The sequence below is a fragment of the Canis lupus genome, chromosome 12 (assembly GCF_011100685.1).
Source record: "Canis lupus familiaris isolate Mischka breed German Shepherd chromosome 12, alternate assembly UU_Cfam_GSD_1.0, whole genome shotgun sequence".
Classification (NCBI taxonomy): Eukaryota; Metazoa; Chordata; class Mammalia; order Carnivora; family Canidae; genus Canis; species Canis lupus.
Window position 1 is genome coordinate 66,120,716 of NC_049233.1, and position 17,945 is coordinate 66,138,660.

The 17,945-nt window shown below is 40.0% G+C and overlaps 1 pseudogene; it reads right to left on the reverse strand.

The window, feature by feature from the left end:
- Positions 1 to 16,069: 16,069 nt before the first annotated feature.
- LOC111098187 lies at positions 16,070 to 16,468 on the reverse strand (annotated as a pseudogene).
- Between the last annotated feature and the right edge of the window lie 1,477 nt (positions 16,469 to 17,945).

The window sequence follows — 17,945 nt, forward strand, 5'->3', positions numbered from 1 at the left end:
AGCTTTGCAGCCCAATACGTTGACCACTAGCCTGATTAGACTGTTAGGCACTTGGAATGTGGCCAGTGTAAAGTGAGATGAGCTGTAAGTATAAAATACACATGAAATTTTGAATACATGGTATGAAAAAAATGTAAATGTAATGAAAATGTAAATGTAAATGAAATGTAATGAAAATGTAATGTAATGAAAATGTAAATGAAAAAATGTAGTGATTACTTGTTCAACTGATAGCATTTTAGATATATACTGGGTTAAATGAAATGTATTATTACAATTTATTTTACCTCTTTTTGTTTACTTAATATGGCACAAAGAAAATGGAAAATGACAAATATGTCTCACTTTTATGGACAGAACTGCTCTAGATCCCCCAGAGTCTTCTCCATGGCAAATCAACATGACAGATAAGAAAAGAGAGATGATGAGGAGGTCACTTTACCTCCTCTCACATTCTGTTAGCCAGGATTCAGTCACATGTCCATACCTAACTTCAAGGGAAGAGGAAAAATGTAGTCTAGCTTTGTAGCCAAGAGGGGGAAATGGATTTGGCTAATAACTAGTTAGTCTTTTGCATAAATTCCCAACTCACACCTTATATCAATGTTAACTATGATGAAAAAAAAAGGTTAATTATGATGAAAGAGTAAATGTTTAAAAGGAAAGAAGGGAGGAAAGGAGGGGGAGAGGAAGGGAAGAACAAGGAAACAGACGAACTTTCCCCATTTTAAAAAAATATGTAAAAAATAAGTTGCAGAAATATTTTCTGGAATTATTTTTAAAATCTCAGAGTGAAGACAGCCTTTCTCAGTATGACTCAAAATGTCAAAGTCTTAAGAGGAAAAGAATGATAAATTTAACTAATTTGAGAATTTAAAAAATTCTTCTCAGCCAAACAAAACAAAACACCATCAACAAAGTAAAGACCAGTCAAGTTCTAACAGGGAAAAATCTAGCACATTGAAATCTCAACCAAAGTGTAAATTTCCTAAAGTATAAAAAGCACTGACAAATCAATCTTAGGAGAGCAAAAACACTCAATAGAGTAATTAGCAAGGGATGGGAAAACACAGTACATGGAAAAGGAATAAAATGGTTCATAAAGGTATGAAGAGATTCTTGACTTTCTTTCTTTCTTTCTTCTTTATGGGGGAGGGCGGAGGGCGGGATGAGGGAGGAGGGCGGAGTGGGAGTGAGGGAGGGAGGAGGGGTGAGTGGTGGCGGGAGGGCAGGTGCGGTGAGGGAGTGGAGGGCGACTGGGTGAGGGAGGGCGGGGGGGAGGCGTCGTGGTGGAGGGAGGAGTTTGGAGGTGTCTTTGAGTCGCGTTTCTTCATTCGTATTGGCCTCATTCCTTCATAAGGCCTTCCTGCCTTCTTCTTCGTTCTTTCTTCTTTCTTTCTTTCTTTCTTTCTTCTTTTCTTCTTTTCTTCTTTCCTTCAGAATTTATATATTTATTCATGAGAGACACAGAGAGAAAGGCAGAGACACAGGCAGAGGGAGAAGCAGGCCAGCAGGCCCCCTGTGGGGACCCCGATGTGGGACTCCATCCCAAGACCCCAGGGATCACGACCTGAGCCGAAGGCAGATGCTCAATCACGGAACAACCCAGGTGCCCCTTGACTTTGCTTTCAATAAGATAAATGCAAAACTACGTTTAAACCTGTCAGACTGCTGAAGAGGAAAAGACTGATGACATATTGTGTTGGCAAAGGTGTGAATCCATGCTGGTGAAGGTATAGATAGGTCTAGCCTCCGTGGAGAGCAATTCAGAAAATTTAGCATATCCTCCTCTTTTGATTCAGTAAGTCCACTTCTGCACATTTTCTAGAGGAATTCAGGTACAGGTACACTTGTCCCTAAATTAAAAGACAAACTACAACAGTACAATAATCATGGTGAAAGATTGGAGATACTTAAACGTTCATCAATATGGAAACAGGCAAATACAGCCTGTACATTAGACAGCACGTAATTGCAAACTCTAGTAAGTGCTGTACAGAAGGGTTGTAAGGCAAATACAAAGGAATGCGATAAAGCCATAAAAAGAATGAGGTATAATATATATAGTCGTGGATCACTGGTCAAGATCCACCCTCAAGTGACTAAGGCAATGTTCGAGTGGTGTATCTATAGTCCGGTAGAATAGAACAGAGATTGACTTCTAGGAGTGGAATGGGAAATTTCAAAGATAATTAGGTGGCTGGAAGAAAAGGATGTTGGAACAACTTTCCTTTGATAATACACCCTCCTTGTAAATTTTATGCTGTTTGAGTTTTGTAGAATGTGTCTGGATTGCCCATTCAAATAAGTAAATAGCATAGATTTTTAAATTTTGGAAGCAAACGCATTATTTGGGTCCTCTGAGAAGCAAACCCCAGATGAGATAAGATGCTCAAGTGATTTCCTGGGGATGATGGGGAGGCAGTCAGAGGCAGCAGGGAGAGCCTTCAGATGGTGATGAGGGTCTGACCCCTGAGAAGGAGAGAGGGAAGGAAGGAAGGAAGTTCTGGTGAGGCCAATGGGAGTCCTTGAGCTAAACTGCCAGTCAGAAGAGTCCCACCTCATTCAGGAATGGGTGTGCCTTAGTCTCTCCACTACACTTAGTCATTGGCTGGGAGCCCCTGGGAAAGCATCCTCAGGACTGTTGGTGGGTTCAGAGCACAGCAGCTAAGGCTCTCGACCACTGTGCTCTCCGAAGCACATGGGGTGGCCGCAGCTCCAAAATCTGTTCTGACTGTTCCTGCCTGGTCCAAGGTTGCAAATACTTCTCTTATATGATGAATCATTTTGATGTTACCGTTGTGGTGACTTGAGCTTTTCTGGCTTTGAATGCTTTTTTGTTTAATCATTCACTCACTCATTTGTTCATTCATTCATCCAACCAGTATTTTATTAAGTACCTACTCTATACTATGTGTTTTGCTAAGTGCCAGGGACACAAAGGTGAGCAAAACAGACATGGGTTCCAGACTCATGGACCTTATGGTCGGCCGAGCAGGCTGCCATGAATCAGACAGCATGTAATTTCAGACTCTAGTAAGTACCATACAGAAGGGTTGTAAGTCATGCACGCATCTAATGCCGCTCCGGGAGGTTGGAGAAAGCTCCCCCAAAGAAGTGAAACACTAGAGATAGATGCTTGTTCAGAAAACAGAGAAAGGACAGACTGAGTTTATTTATTTTTTTATTTATTATTATTTTTTAAAGATTTTATTTATTTATCCATGACAGACAGAGAGAGAGAGAGGCAGAGACACAGGCGGAGGGAGAAGCAGGCTCCATGCAGGGACCCCGACGTGTGACTCAATCCCGGGTCTCCAGGATCATGCCCTGGGCTGAAGGTGACACTAAACCGCTGAGCCACCAGGGCTGCCCCTGAATTTAAAGAATAAAACTAAAATCACCTGTAATTCCAGAACCCAGGGATAACCTCAACTAGTACATTTCTTTGTTTTAAGACATGCAATCATCTAATACAGTACGGTCCAAAAGAAATAGAATGTGTACTATATGTCTAACTTTAAATTTTCTAGTGGCATGTTAAAAAAAAAGTGAAAAGAAACAGGTGAGATTAACAATAGAGTTAATTGAGCCTAATATGTCTAAAATATTGTCATTCATTAAGTCACCAATAAAAAATTATTAATGAGGTAGTTTACATTATTTTTTTCATACTAAGTCTTTGAAATCCAATCCAATCCAGCATCTCTTGCTTTGCACTAGCCAAATTTCCAGTGCTCACTAACCACATGTGGCTAGTGGTGATCATAGTAGATAACACAGGTTATATAGACATATATAGGTATATAGGTGTACATAGGTATATAGGTATTAGATATACATATTGATTAGGTATATAAATATGTATATACCTATATATGTGACATCACATTTGAGATCTTAATATATATTCAGTTTTATGTCTCATTTTTCAGTTTACACTGTATCACGTGCATTTTCCCGCGATGATATTTTAAAAAATCATCTTAATGCCCAGCAGCATACTATTATACAGATCCACCATTATTTGTTAAACCATTTCCATAGTGTCAGATGTTTAGGTTATTTCCAACTTTTCAGTGTCAGAAATCATGCCGGTTGCGATGAACGTAAGAATAAACACAACTCTTCATTTTGCGTCACAGCTTGTTACCTTACAAAACATTCTTGTTGCAGTTACTGGATCAAAGTGAATAAAGATTGTTAAGGCTCTGGAGACATTTTAAAAATTACTTTGAGAAAGGCTGTCCTCACTGCCCTGCCAGCAGCCCTGAGAATGTATGTCTCACTGTAATTCTTCTAAATTACAATGAGCACTGTAATTTCTTCTAAATTTGTTAATTCGATTTGCCAAATTTGGCATTTCCTTATTTTCACAGACGAGCCTTTGAATTTCAGAGGGGCTGAGCATTCTTTGTCTTTCTCTTCATTAGCTAATTCATTTTTAGTTTTAAATTACTAATTTTCTTCTGTTAAAAGTAGATTAGTGGTGCCTCTCACATTGAATAGGGAAGGATCAGGCCTGACATTTGTGTTTATTTTTGTAAGCTAATAGGGTTTGACTGCAAATTCCACCAACAATTGTTGAGCTCTTCTAACCGGTAACGTTGGGCTGGGTATTAGAGGAGATACACCGCGACATGGATGACCCTCCCAGGAGCTTAAGATGGTGAAGGAGAAAGCAGGCCAGATGCACAGCCTGCCCCACCAGGCTGTGTGCATGGAAGATGCCCTGGAGGTTCCAGGAGCCCAAGAGAGCACTGGATGGGGTTGGGTAACTTACTCCAGAGGAATCAGGCTTCAGGAAGGAAGTGAAATTTGAGACAGGCCTTGAGGGATAAGGAGGATCTCTGGGCAGGTGGAGTAGGGTGAGAGGGCCCAGCAGACACAGGGAGGTGTGGAAATGCTCCTGGTATTTCAAGACACCTGGGATGAGTCTGATAAAAGGTCAGTGGTAGGAGATGAAGTGGGAAGGCCGCATGGCTCATGTTCCCAGCAGAATTTAAATACCCTGCTAAGGCTTCATTTTACAGAGTTCGAGGATTGGAGCTGCTTTCAGGCCGTTCTTTTTCCTCCTGAGAGAGAAAAGCCGAATTTACAGAGCTTGTCAAGGGAAAGGGTCTAAAGAGAGGAGGGACCGTAAGCTCTCAGATATTTTGCATTCATTTCCCATGTTGATATCACCCCCAAGGTCAAAGGAAGATGCAGGATGGTGAACCATCACGGAAGTATGATGGACTAAGGTCTGATCCAGATAAGAATTTAACCTGAAATCCTGTTGTTGTTGTTGATGATGATGATGATATTGTTTTGCAATATTTCCATCCACAGTATCTTTGCAATGTTGGTTTCAACAAATGATTTCCTGTGTCATAAATGAATATAGCCGCTGAGACAATGGACCTTCCTGAGAGAGTCTATCTCCTAAATAACCGGATCTTCCCATCTCAGAAATGTTCAACTAGGGTTGAAAACCACGTGACCTCAGCTCCCTTGTGGGCATGTGCCCAGAGGGCAGCACTCTTGACTGGCTGCCCCCTCGCAGGCTTCCAGCCACCAGGGACATCCTGACACCCCCAGCTAGACTGCAGGGACGTCTCCCCTGAAGTCAGCCTAGCAAGGAGACATCAGCTCTGGTTCCTGAGAACCAGCCCCGGGGAGTCCAGGCGCGTGCCACAGACTGGCCAAACATCTAAGACAGTGTCAGAGGACTCCGGTGGTGGCAGAGGCTTCCCATTGCCATGGCTCTGTCAGGTTGCAGCTTGAACCAGGCTTCTGGCAGGCCTCTCCTAGCCCCTCTTCCACCCCTTGCACTCTTTCCATCTTGACCCTCCACCTCAACCGTCTCCCCCCCACTCTCCCTCTATGTCTCCCCTCTCTGCCTTCACCTCCTCCTTCAGCCCCTCTACCACCATGGACACACCACCTCCCCCAGGCTCCGGTCTGGAGGAACACGACCTTGCCCTCCCTTAGAGCAGGCTGGCCACTGACTCCCTCTGACTCAGGAATGCTTTCTGTAACACTTGGGACTTCCTGTATCTTCATTCCTCCAAACCAAACCAACAATCGCTGAGCCCTACCCACCTCTGGGGAAGGAGGGGAAGATGAGGCATCTAATTAGGTTTCTAGTCCCCTAGATTTCTAGAAAGCCGAGAGAGGCCCCTTCCAGCATAGACAAGCAAGTCCTTTCCTGCGCCAGGTGTTAATAAGAACACATTCTGTTTGCTAATTCAAGTGGAATACACCAAACCCACCCCAGCACTCGGGTGTACATTTTTGTTGAGGGGGGTTTTACAAATGCTAATGAACCACTCCATTTGGCCTCAGGCGATTTGACACTTGCTAATGCCTTTTTTAAAAAAGATTTTATTTATTTATTTATGAGAGAGAGAGAGAGAGAGAGAGAAGCAGGCCCCACGCAGGGAGCTCATGGGACTCGATCCCAGGACTCCAGGATCACGCCCTGAGCCAAAGGCAGACACTCAACCCCGGAGGCACCCAGGCGTCCCAACACTTGCTAATGCTTGAAACTCCCTTTGGCCCCATAAACAGTGGATGGCAGGCCTGTGGGGCTGGCTGATTGTGGGCAGGCTCTCCTAAAAGGGCCTATGGCTGGGCTGGTGTTTCCCTAACCTGCCTTCTGGTCTCTGGTGTGGAACGAGGTAGAAGGAAGGTGAGAGAGAATGTGCTACCCTTTGCTTGGTGTCTTGGTTTCTCTCAGAAACACACACACACACAAACACACAAACACACACTCCTCCTCTCTGCCTGGGCCTACTCTCTGTCTTGTCACAGAGGCTCCGAGAGGGGCTAGGTGAGGCCACTGGCCTACTTGGGGGAGAATGATCACAAGCCATTCCCGAAGGTGAATCCCAGATCTGTGGGCAGGTGTTGGCAGGGAGGGGAGCGGCAAGACAAAGCAGGGCGGATAAAGACCTGCAGTAGCATGACTGCTTTGTAAAAAATTATGACAATTTGAGAAGGCTTTATCTTCTGTTTGGAGTCAAAGGCCCTCCTTCAGGCCATTTTCAGAGCAGTGGTGCAGGAGGGCCTCCCTGCAATTCCGAAACAGTTGCAAAGAAGGTGGCACAACTGGGCCCTCTGACTTTGGCCGGTTCCAGGTGAGGTTGCTCCCTGTTGCCCTCCCCTGCTCTGGGCTCCACCCGCTGCGGAGCAGAGGGGCAGCTGGCGGGCTGGGGTGTTGGGGGGGAGGGCACCTGAACTATTAGGAAACCGGAAGGAAAGAGCAAAGGAACCTAGATTGCAGTCTGCCCTTCTGAGGTTTGTGGTCCAGGAACGATGATGGGAGACTGCCACCTATGGGCCAGGTTCCAGGGGAGCCCGCACGCACGTGGGGCTCGGCCAGCCACGATCTCCCCTGCAGAAGGAGGGGGTCCTCGTGGCACAGGCTGCACACCCACCGCCTGTGGACAAATACACTCATTCGTGACAAATGCGCAGCCTCCCAATTTAAAGAGCACTGCTTTCCTGCAAGGGCCTGAGTTGTGGGTTTAAAGAAAATCATGTACCAGATACCTCTGGACCCACCATCAGGTTAAACAGGCGTTCACATCATTTGGCTGCTGGGTGCACAGCAGAGGCCACGCCCGCACGACCCCTGACATGTGATGGCTGCTTAATAAAAATGAATCAGGGTAATGAATCAGATCAACCTCATCTCTCTGGGCCATCCGAGCAGACAAGCAATAGGATACCTAACAATTGGGCAAACATGGAGCACATTCCAGAGGAGGATGCCTATGAGGGCCCTGGAAGGCAGGGAGAGTGGAATCAGGCCCTGGGGGTTGGGGAGGGGGAGAAGTAAAGTCAACTAGAACTAGGCAGGAGCCTCCCGGGAGGGTCATGGTAATGGGCTAAGCACTGGAGGGCATTGTTGAATCAACTCTGCTCCCAAAATGACAAAGAAAATTCACAGGATTTGAGCTCATTGAGAGGAGGGGGTGTATCATGCGTTAGTGGCTTCAATGGTCCTTTGGTGTTTGAGATCTGTGTGTCCATAAAGAGTAAATTCTCTTATTCTCATTGTGTTCCGTTATAAAATCAGACCTGCCACACAATATTTTACCCAATATTGGATTCTGAGGGATTAAGCAAGCCCCGTGCCTGTTGCAGAGAGGGGACTGGTGTAGGCGCGTATGTGTGTGTGCTTCTCTGTGGGTGCAAGTTTGTGCACATGTGTACATAAATGTGTTCGTGTGAATATGAAAGCATGCATGTGTCCACATCTTGACTGGAGGAACTGGAGGAAGGATCACCGTCCTGTAACTCCAGGCCACGGGGAATTTAAGGGCCCTCTGTCCTGGAGTTGCAGCTCCTAGAGGAAAGTTAAGCCCAGCCAGGGAAGCAGCACCCCCTGCCCCCACCCAGCAGAGCACAAGGGCAGGCCCCTGGGCATGGGTCAGGGGCAAAGCTGAGCTATAGAATCTTCTATAGAAGCCAGCAGGTAAAGCTTGGGGTGTCAGGCTGTACTTTTGGTGGACGCTAAGGAAACCCACAGGGAGCTTTCCCAGTGCAAAGCAGAGTGGGTGCTGCAGAGCAAACAACACAATCTGCAAGGGAAGACAGGAGCTAGGCCCGAGCAATCCTCTTAGCCCCGCTGGTGGAGGGTTTTTATCCTTGATTCATTCCTTAGTGAAGAGGAACTAGCCATTGATCCTGGAATCCACCGAATGTCTTCAGGGTTCTTTATATATCAGCACACAAATAGTGCTCATTAGTGGCTCAGTTCTCCAAAAATCCTGTCTTTTATGTGTAAATTCAAGGACCTCTCTAGGTGTTGTAGTAGCAGGACACCAGGATTAGGAGGCTCCTTTCTCTCCTCCTCAGAGGTGTGAATAATACTTGGTAAGATTTTGGTATCTTTAACGTATCTGTAAATGATAGGTAGGTACTATTGTTTCACTTATTTTAAATTTTCTATGAATTGATATCACAAGTAAATATTCACTTTGCATCTTTTTTAGCTTATCATTGTATACTTTGGATTTATCCATGCAGGTGACATCGATGTAGTTCACTCATGTTAGCTACTGTACAGTGTGGCATTGTATAAATAATACACATTGTAATTAATTTATTTATTTTTAAGATTTTATTTATTTATTCATGAGAGACACACACACAGAGAGACAGAGACACAGGCAGAGGGAGAAGCAGGCTCCCTGCAGGGAGCCTAATGCGGGACTCATCCCAGGACTCCAGGACCACGCCCTGAGCCCAAGGCAGACTCTCAACCACTGAGCCACCCAGGTGCCCCAAAAATGCACATTTTAATCCCCCATTTTACCCCCAAAGGTCAGGTAACATGTCTTCACTTTTCAGCTATGGCATGAAGAGCTGAAAAGAATGTTTCTTTCTTTCTTTCTTTCTTTCTTTCTTTCTTTCTTTCTTTCTTTCTTTCTTTCTTTCTTTCTTTCTTTCTTCTTTATTTCTTTCTTTCTTTTCTTTCTTTCTTTCTTTTTTTTTTTTTTTTTTATCTCCTTGGGCCCTTGCATCTCTCAGGAACTTCTAGGTACATAAAAGTGGAGTTGTTCATAGATTATACGTTAACTTTACCAGATAGCACCAGATTGCTCTCTGCAGCGGTTATATAATTTTACACTCCCACTAGCAGCAGATGAAAGTTTTTATTTCTCTCTTCTCACCAACTGATATTGTTGGTAATGTCAGCGTTAAACATTTTTTTCCCCACTCTAATAGTTGTGAAATAATATCTATTTGTTTTAATTCGCTTTTCCTCCACTGCTAGGGAAGTCGAGCGCATTTTCTTGTGTCTATTGACCATCAAAGGTTATCCTCTGCTAATTGCTTCTTCGTATCGTTTACCTTTTTAGTGTTTTGTTATTTCTCTTCATCTTGCTTATTTTTAGGAACTTACTATACATTTTGGATACTTTGGTTGGAAATGTAGGTCACAGATATTTTCTCTAAGCGCTTGTCTTTTTACTTTGTTATTGGTGTCCTTTGTCATGGAGAAGTTTTAAAAAATTATGTAGTTCAATTTATCACCTTTCCATGATTTTTGCTTTTTTGCCTGACTAGGATGTCATATATATTTTCCTGTATTTTGTCTAAATGTTTACAACTTTCCCTTAACACATCTGAAATTTATTTTTGTGCATGCTGTGAGGTGTGAATATAATTTTTCCCTTAAAAATATTGTTAGCAGGTAGTCCCAGGGCCATTTATGAAATAGTCATCCTTTCCCTACTGATTCACAATGTCCCCTCTGTCATATTCCAAGTTCCTATGTATATGGTAATGTCTCTAGGTTTTACAGAAAATCTGTCCCATTGATCTGTTTATTCAGATACTGATACTAGAGAATTTTAAGTACTATTAATTTACAATGAGTCTTGATATTTGTAGGGTGAATTCTTTTTCTCTTTCAAAATTGTTTTGGCTGTTCTTGAGCCTTTATTCTTCTGCATGAATTTTATGATCTGTTTATCCAGGTCAGTAAAAAAGAAAACTCTCCAGAGATTTTTAATAGAATTTATTAAATAGATAGTGTCAATCTAGGAGAATGCTTATTGGTAAGCTCTTGTCTTCCCATACAGAACAGTCCTATCGCCCCATTTATTTAGGTTATCCTTTATGTCTCTCAATAAGCTTTCAGAGCCTTCTCCATAAAAGTTTTCACATGTATCGTCAGACTTACATCTAGGCACCATATAGCTCTTTTATAGCATTGAAATCTTTTGACTTCAGCTTCCCTCTTGAATGATAGTTTAACCGTGTATAGAATTCTAAGTTGACAGTTATTTTCTCTCAGCATTCTGAATATAATTTCTCTTAGGGAACTAAGACGGAAAACTCCTTAACCTGAAAGAGAGTACCAAAATCATAAACAGATACTATTCTTTTTTATTTTAATCTCAAGTTTTCATTTAAATTCTAGTTAGTTAGCATATATGGTAAAATTGGTTTCAGGTGTAGAATTTAGTGATTCATCACTTACATATAACACCCAGTGCCCAATACAACAAGTGCCTCCTTAATATCTATCACCCATTTAACCCATCCCTCAACAAATGTTATTCTTAATGGTGAAATGCTAAGAGCATCCCATTTAAAGTCAGGAACATGACAAGGAAAAATATTCAAATGCAATTTCATCCTAATTACCAGGATATGTAATTTTAAAAAAAACCACTAGGTACAGCTGGGTTTATGTAAACCTGAGTCTCAGTCTTTTAACTTCTATACTTTGTCCTTTTACATTCTTATGATTAAATATTGTGATGGATTTATTATTCTATTGTGTGTTCCCTGTTCCCCATGCTGTTCTTTTTTTCTCCTTTTCCGCTATAGAACTAACCAATTTTTTCCTTCAAGTGATTCTATTGCTATTTTTTCCTATTTACTTTTAAATTTATCAAGCATACTGTTCTATAATCTTACCAGTTGATCAGTAGCCCTTGCTTTCCTTTCAAACAAAATAAGGACCTTGGATGCTTTAATCATTCTTCCTCTGTTTCCAATTATTGTTGCAGTAGTTTAATTCCATCTTTTTTTTAATAACATCTGTGGATGCTTTTGTTACTATTTAATACATTCAATGCTTGTTTAGATTTGACCATATACTTTCCAAATTCTTTACCCTCTATTGCTTTTTTAAAAACATCTTTACTGAAATATACAGTCAACTCTTGAACAGCACCGGGGTTAGGGACACGGACCCCACACATAGTCATAAATCCACGTGTAATTTTTGACTGTCCAAAATTAATAACCTACTGTTGACTGGAAGCCTTAGCAATAATATAAACAGATTAACACCTATTTTGTATGTTATATGTATTATATACTATATTCTTACAATAAAGTAAGCTAGAAAAAAGAAAATGTTAATAAGAAAATCCTAAGGAAGAGAAAATACATTTATAATACTACCCTGTATTTGTTAAAAACAAAAACAAAAAATTCATGTATAGGTGGACCCACCCAGTTCAAATCCATGTTGTTCAAGGGTCAACTGTAATTCACCTTCTGTACAATTCATCCATTTAAACTTTACAACTTAGTGTTTTTTTTACTATTTTCACAGAGTTGTGACTACCAGCAGAATCAACTTTAGAATATTTTTCATGACCCCAAAAAGAGACCTCATATCCATCAGCAGTTTCTCTCCATTTTCCTTCAACCTTCCCAGCCCTAGGAAACCACTAATCTTGCTTTCTATATCCATAGATTTGTCTGTCTATTCTAAGCATTCATAAAAACAAAACTATAAAATATATGGTTTTTTGTGTCTGGCTTCTTTTGTTTAACATAATGTCTATAAGGTTCATTCCGTTTTATGGCTGAATGTTATAGTATGGCTATACCACTTTTTATATATCTAGTTATCAATTGATGGGCATTTGGGTTGTTTCCACTTTTCAGCTACTACGAATAATGCAGATATGAACATGTGTACATGTTTTTGCCTGGACACAGACTTTAATTTCCCTTGGGTACATATCTAAAAATGGAATTACTGGGTCAAATGGTAACCCTCAGTTCAGTCTCTTGACAAACTACCAGACTGTTTTCCAAAGAGGTTGTGTTATTTTACATTCTCACCAGCAATGTATGAGAATTCTAAATTCTCTATATCCTTACCAACACTTATAATTGTCTGTCTTTTTTATTATAGCCTTCCTAGTTTGTGTAAAGTAGTATCATTGTTGTCATTGTTGTTTGGTTTATATTTCCCTTATGACTAATGATGGTAAGCATCTTTTCATACATTGTTGGCCATTTGTGTATCTTCTTTGGAATTCAGATCCTTTACTCATTTTTAAATTGGGTTGTTTATCTTTCTATTATTGAGTTGTAAGAGTTCTTTGTGTGCTATAGATGCAAATCACTTACTTGATATATGATTTACAAATATATTTTCCCAATCTGTTAGGGTTTTTTTCATTATCTTAATGGTGTTCTTTAAAGTACAATAATCTTTAATTTTGATGAAATCCAATGTATATGTTTTTTGTTGTTGTTGCTTGTGCTTTTAATATCATATCTAAGAAGGTTTTGTCTAATCCAAAGTCATGAAAATATATCCCTATGTTTCTTCTAGGAATTTTATACTTTTAACCTTTACCTTTGCATCTATGATTAATTTTGAGTGAATTTTTGTGTATAGACTGAGGAAGAAGTACAACTTCATTCTTTTACACATACTTATCCAGTTATTTAGTAACATTTGTTGAAAAAGATGATTCTTTCTCCATCGAATATTTTGTACCCTTGTTGAAAATCAATGGACCATAACTGTAGGGTTTATTTTTGGACTCTCTTGCATTGATCTATATGTCTTTCTTAATCCAGTATCACATTGTCTTTATTACTGTAACTTTGTAATAAGTTTCAAAATCCAGAAGTGTGTTTTCCAACTTTGTTCTTCTTTGTTCAGAGTACTATTCTGAGTCCCTTGTACTTAAATGTGAATTTTAATATCTTGATTTCTGCACAAAAAGTGAGATGAGATTCTGTTAGCACTGTATTGAATCTGTAGATGAATGAAGGAATATTGTCATCTTGACAATAGTATCTTTCAATCCATGAACATGGGATGTCTTTCCATTCATCTAGGAGTTATTTAATTTCATTTAAAAATGTCATAGTTTTCAAAGTACAAGTTTTGTACTTTTGTACTTTTGTTAAATTTGTTCCTAAGTATTTTATTGTTTTTGATGCTAGTAAAATGGAATTTTTTTTCTTTATTTTTAGATTGTGCACTGCTAATTTATTACTTATTGAATCCTTTCTCATGGGTTCATTTTTCCTATTCCCTGAAGTACTTCTTTATGTAGTTCTTTCATTTAGCCTGTAAGTGGAAAATTCTCTGTTTGTTTAAAACTGTCTTTATTTCATCCCCATTCTTGAATTGTAATTTAAATGGGTATAAAATACTATGTCAGCAGGTCTTAAGATATTTTCCTATTTTATTTTGGTCTCAATTTTTGCTGCTGCTGAGATGTAAATTCTCAGCCTAATTGTTGTTCCTTTGCAGACAATATACCTCTTTTACTCGCTGTTTTTACATTCCTCTAAGGTTTATTTTTAAGGTTTAGGGTTTTACAATATATATCTAAGTGAGCCCTATTTTATTTATTCTAGTCAACATTTGTTGTGCTTTTTCAATCAGAGGATTTATTTTTCTTACTAATTCTAGAATATTCTCAGCTATTACCATTTAAATATGGTAGCCTTAGTCTCTTTCTAGAACTCCTGTGAATATACTTTCTCATTTTACTCTCTCATTATCTTTCTTTTTGTCTTATAAAAATCTCATTCTGAATTACACTTTGAATACTTTTCAGATCTATATTCTATTTCCTTCCTGTGGTTTTTGATTTAATACAAAATAAGAAGATTAACCCTCCTCAAAAAGGAATATTAAATCTGAAAAGGAGGACTAAGATTTCATTCAGGGGAACAAAATCCCACAAAGACACTATACCTTCTCCAATTATACCTTTTAGAATGGTCCTACAGTGGCTATACTTTTTTTTTTTTACATAAATATTTGTTAATTGATTGGACCTATGCTAGGGGAATATCTCTGAAAATAGTTGGGGGAAAGACCACATATTTTATACCGTTAGCTGTTGAATCTGACAGATCAGTAGGATGCAAAAAACCATATACTTTGGGGTCAGCTGAACTTGGGTTTCAATGCCAGCTTTGCCATTAATCAGTTGTGGGACATGGGCAATTTCTTTTAACCTCACTGAGTTTCTCTGAATCTTAATCTCAGAATCTGTAAAATAAACCCATCAGCATCAACATGAGAAACCAAAGATAAGGTGTATATATATATATATATATGTGTGTGTGTGTGTGTGTGTGTGTGTGTAGCTTGTGCAAAGTCTGGCTACTGGCAAGCGCTTCATAAAGGAGTATTATTTCTTGTGTCAGAATCTTAATCAGAATGGGTGCCATTCTGTGGGCTATCCCCATTTAGTATTTGAGATCATCTCATTAGTCATGTCCCATCATAACCCTTTGCTGTAACTCTGATCTCCCTAAAATACACAAATTAATAATTAATCTAGGTAAGGGATAGAATAATTGCTTATGGAAATGTCTGTGGTAAGTGATATTTCACGCACTTTCTCCTGCAGCAGTCCCCTTGGACAGCTATAGAAGGCCCAGGATAAAACATTGTTGGGTCCTTTCTTGCAGCAGATGGTGTCATGCAAAGCCTATCTGGGATGCGCACCTTATAAGCAAGACTTCTAAGACTCTTAAAAGATAAACGCTTAAAAATGGATTTAATCAAAATGGAACTGTTATAAACACACTTTCTTTGTGATTTTTCAAACTAAGATTTTTAATTCTGTCTGACAGTGTCCTCTAAATTGAATTCATATTAGATAGAGGAGTCCATTGGAAGACTATACTGTATTGCTGCAGGGATTACTCTGCCTTTGATGGGGCACTCAGTATCTCCAAAAGATGAGACTGCCTCGTGCCCAGGGTATGAGGGCAGATTTTGCCTTTACTAGGCTGCTCTCATGAATTCTTTCCTTAGTGATAATTATGACAGGAAAAGGGATTTTTTTCCTGTTAGCACATGTTAGTGACTAACATCCCTATATGTGTAATGTATTCGGGTCTTTTCATGGATGGGTACATCCACCAGAATGTGGAATAAATCTCCTCTTTATTAAACAAGATTGATTCACCTATGAGCTGCAACACACTATTGTACGTCATCATGATCTAATGCTTGAGCCATAGGCCCAATAATGATCCCATTGTTAATATTACTAAGCCATTTAAGCTATTAACTTAAAATAATTTAGTGATATTAATAAACATAATAGTTAATATTTATCATATGGTCTCTGTGTATCTGATATTTTGCTAAGCATACATATATTAATACATCTCTCTATATGTCATATATATATATATATTTCACCATTTCAGCTTTTGTTAATAAAACAGAAAACTAAATTCAAGGCAACTACTTTGTTCTTGCATCTGATCTGACCATTTACTGGAGATGTGATTCTTTAAGAGGACTTAAGTTTCAATATACAGACAGGTTTCATCAAAAGTGGGATATTGCAATATCTCATAAGGTTAGGTAAATGAAATAAAAAAGAGAACATGTTAAATATTAAAAATCACAGAAATCTCCCTCAAATATCAGGGGTTTCCTATGACAGTCTTCAATGTGCTCATCAAGGTCAATCATGTTGCACAACCCCCAAAGGAAAAAACTGAGGAAACCCATGGGTAATTTTCACAGCTTCATTGTAAAGGCCAAGATGGGCTCCATCAGCTCAATGGTTCCATTTTTTCCTTCTCCATCTGAAAGAATAAACATTTTTCCAGTGAGATAAATCTTTTCCAGCCTCCCCACGAAGCAGACCGGCCTGTCAATGAACTGAGCTAGTGTGCTGTCATTGACGCGCAACTTCGGCAACTCCATGATGTCCACCATGGTTGTGGCACAAGCCCCCTATATATCATATATATTAAATTTAGTTTTCATAGTAAGTCTGTGAGAGAGGTACTATTATTAGACCCATTTTGTAGATGAGGAAAACGAAGCATAGGGGTTAAATGCTCAAGGCTGTACAACTAGGCAGTGGTGAAGCTGGATCCATCAGGAAAGTTGTCTTGCCTTTACCGTGTGGATGTGGGGAGACTCAAAGTTGCAGAGGACTGACTCCTCTTTGTTCAGTGATTCCTAGAATCAGTGTCCATGCTTCCACCTATCAATCTAGTATGTAAAACCTCTAGATATATTGTCCAAAAGGTTGAAATTCAGAATCTTAGCTCTACTTAATTTCAATTTTGAACTTACCTTATACTTATCTTAACAATTCCACTGGCACTTAGGCAATAGTTCTGCTCATACTACCCTTCCTTCCTTCCCTCCTCCCTTCCTTCTCTCCCACCTCTTTCTTTCTTCATGTTTGCTGAGTGCTTAGGGATAAAAAGAGAGGGAAATGGAAGAGGAGACAGAGGAAAAAAGATTCTCTTCATTTGGGAAGCTTGCATTGTAGGTCAGAAGAGGCTGCATAAATGTGAAACAACTAAAGAATGACATGACAGTGTTTGGTCACAAACTGATGACCCTTTAGGTAGCTCAAGCAGGACCATATCAATGTCTCCAGCCTCTCCCTCAAACAGGTTTGGCCTTTAGCCTCACCTCTGATGGTGTTAATGTACCATGTCCCTGCTCTGTGGCCTTCCCAGCCCACCGCTTAACTCTGCCACACTCCTCCCTCCTCTGTTGCTTGGACCTCATAGGGCCTTCTTGATAGAGCAGGGGCCAAAGTACCCTAACCAAGTTGGTGTCACAAATTTCAAACCACTGGAGATGAAATGGAATTCCACTACCTAAGGTGACAGAAGGTACAATAAGAACATTACAAAAAAAAAAAAAAAAAAAGAACATTACATCGGTTTTAGCATACAGACTAATTCACAAATATCCTCAGAAGGATCTGGAAGCATTGAGCCATAATTGAACATTTCAAAAAGAACTCTTTGAATTTTGATACAGTGATTATAAAATAGAGTTCTGGTCTCATCCTCTGAACTGCATTGTATTAGTCAATTTGGGATGCCATAACAAAATACCATAGACTGGGTATCTTAACAGAAATTCATTATTCACGATTCTGGAGGCTGGAAAGTCTGAGATTGGGATGCCAGCAAGGTTGGGTTCTGGTAAGGGTCCCCTCCTGGTCTGTAGACAATCATTTTCTTGCTGTGTCCTCACACAGGATAGAGAGGAAGCTTTGATGTCTCTCACTCTTCTTCTAAGGGTACTAATCCTGTCATGGGGCTGCATTCTCATGACTTCATCTAAAACTAATCCCTTCCCCAAAGCCCCACTCCCCAAACTGTCACATCGGGGGTTAGGGCTTCAACATATATGTTTTGGGGACACAACCATTCATACCATA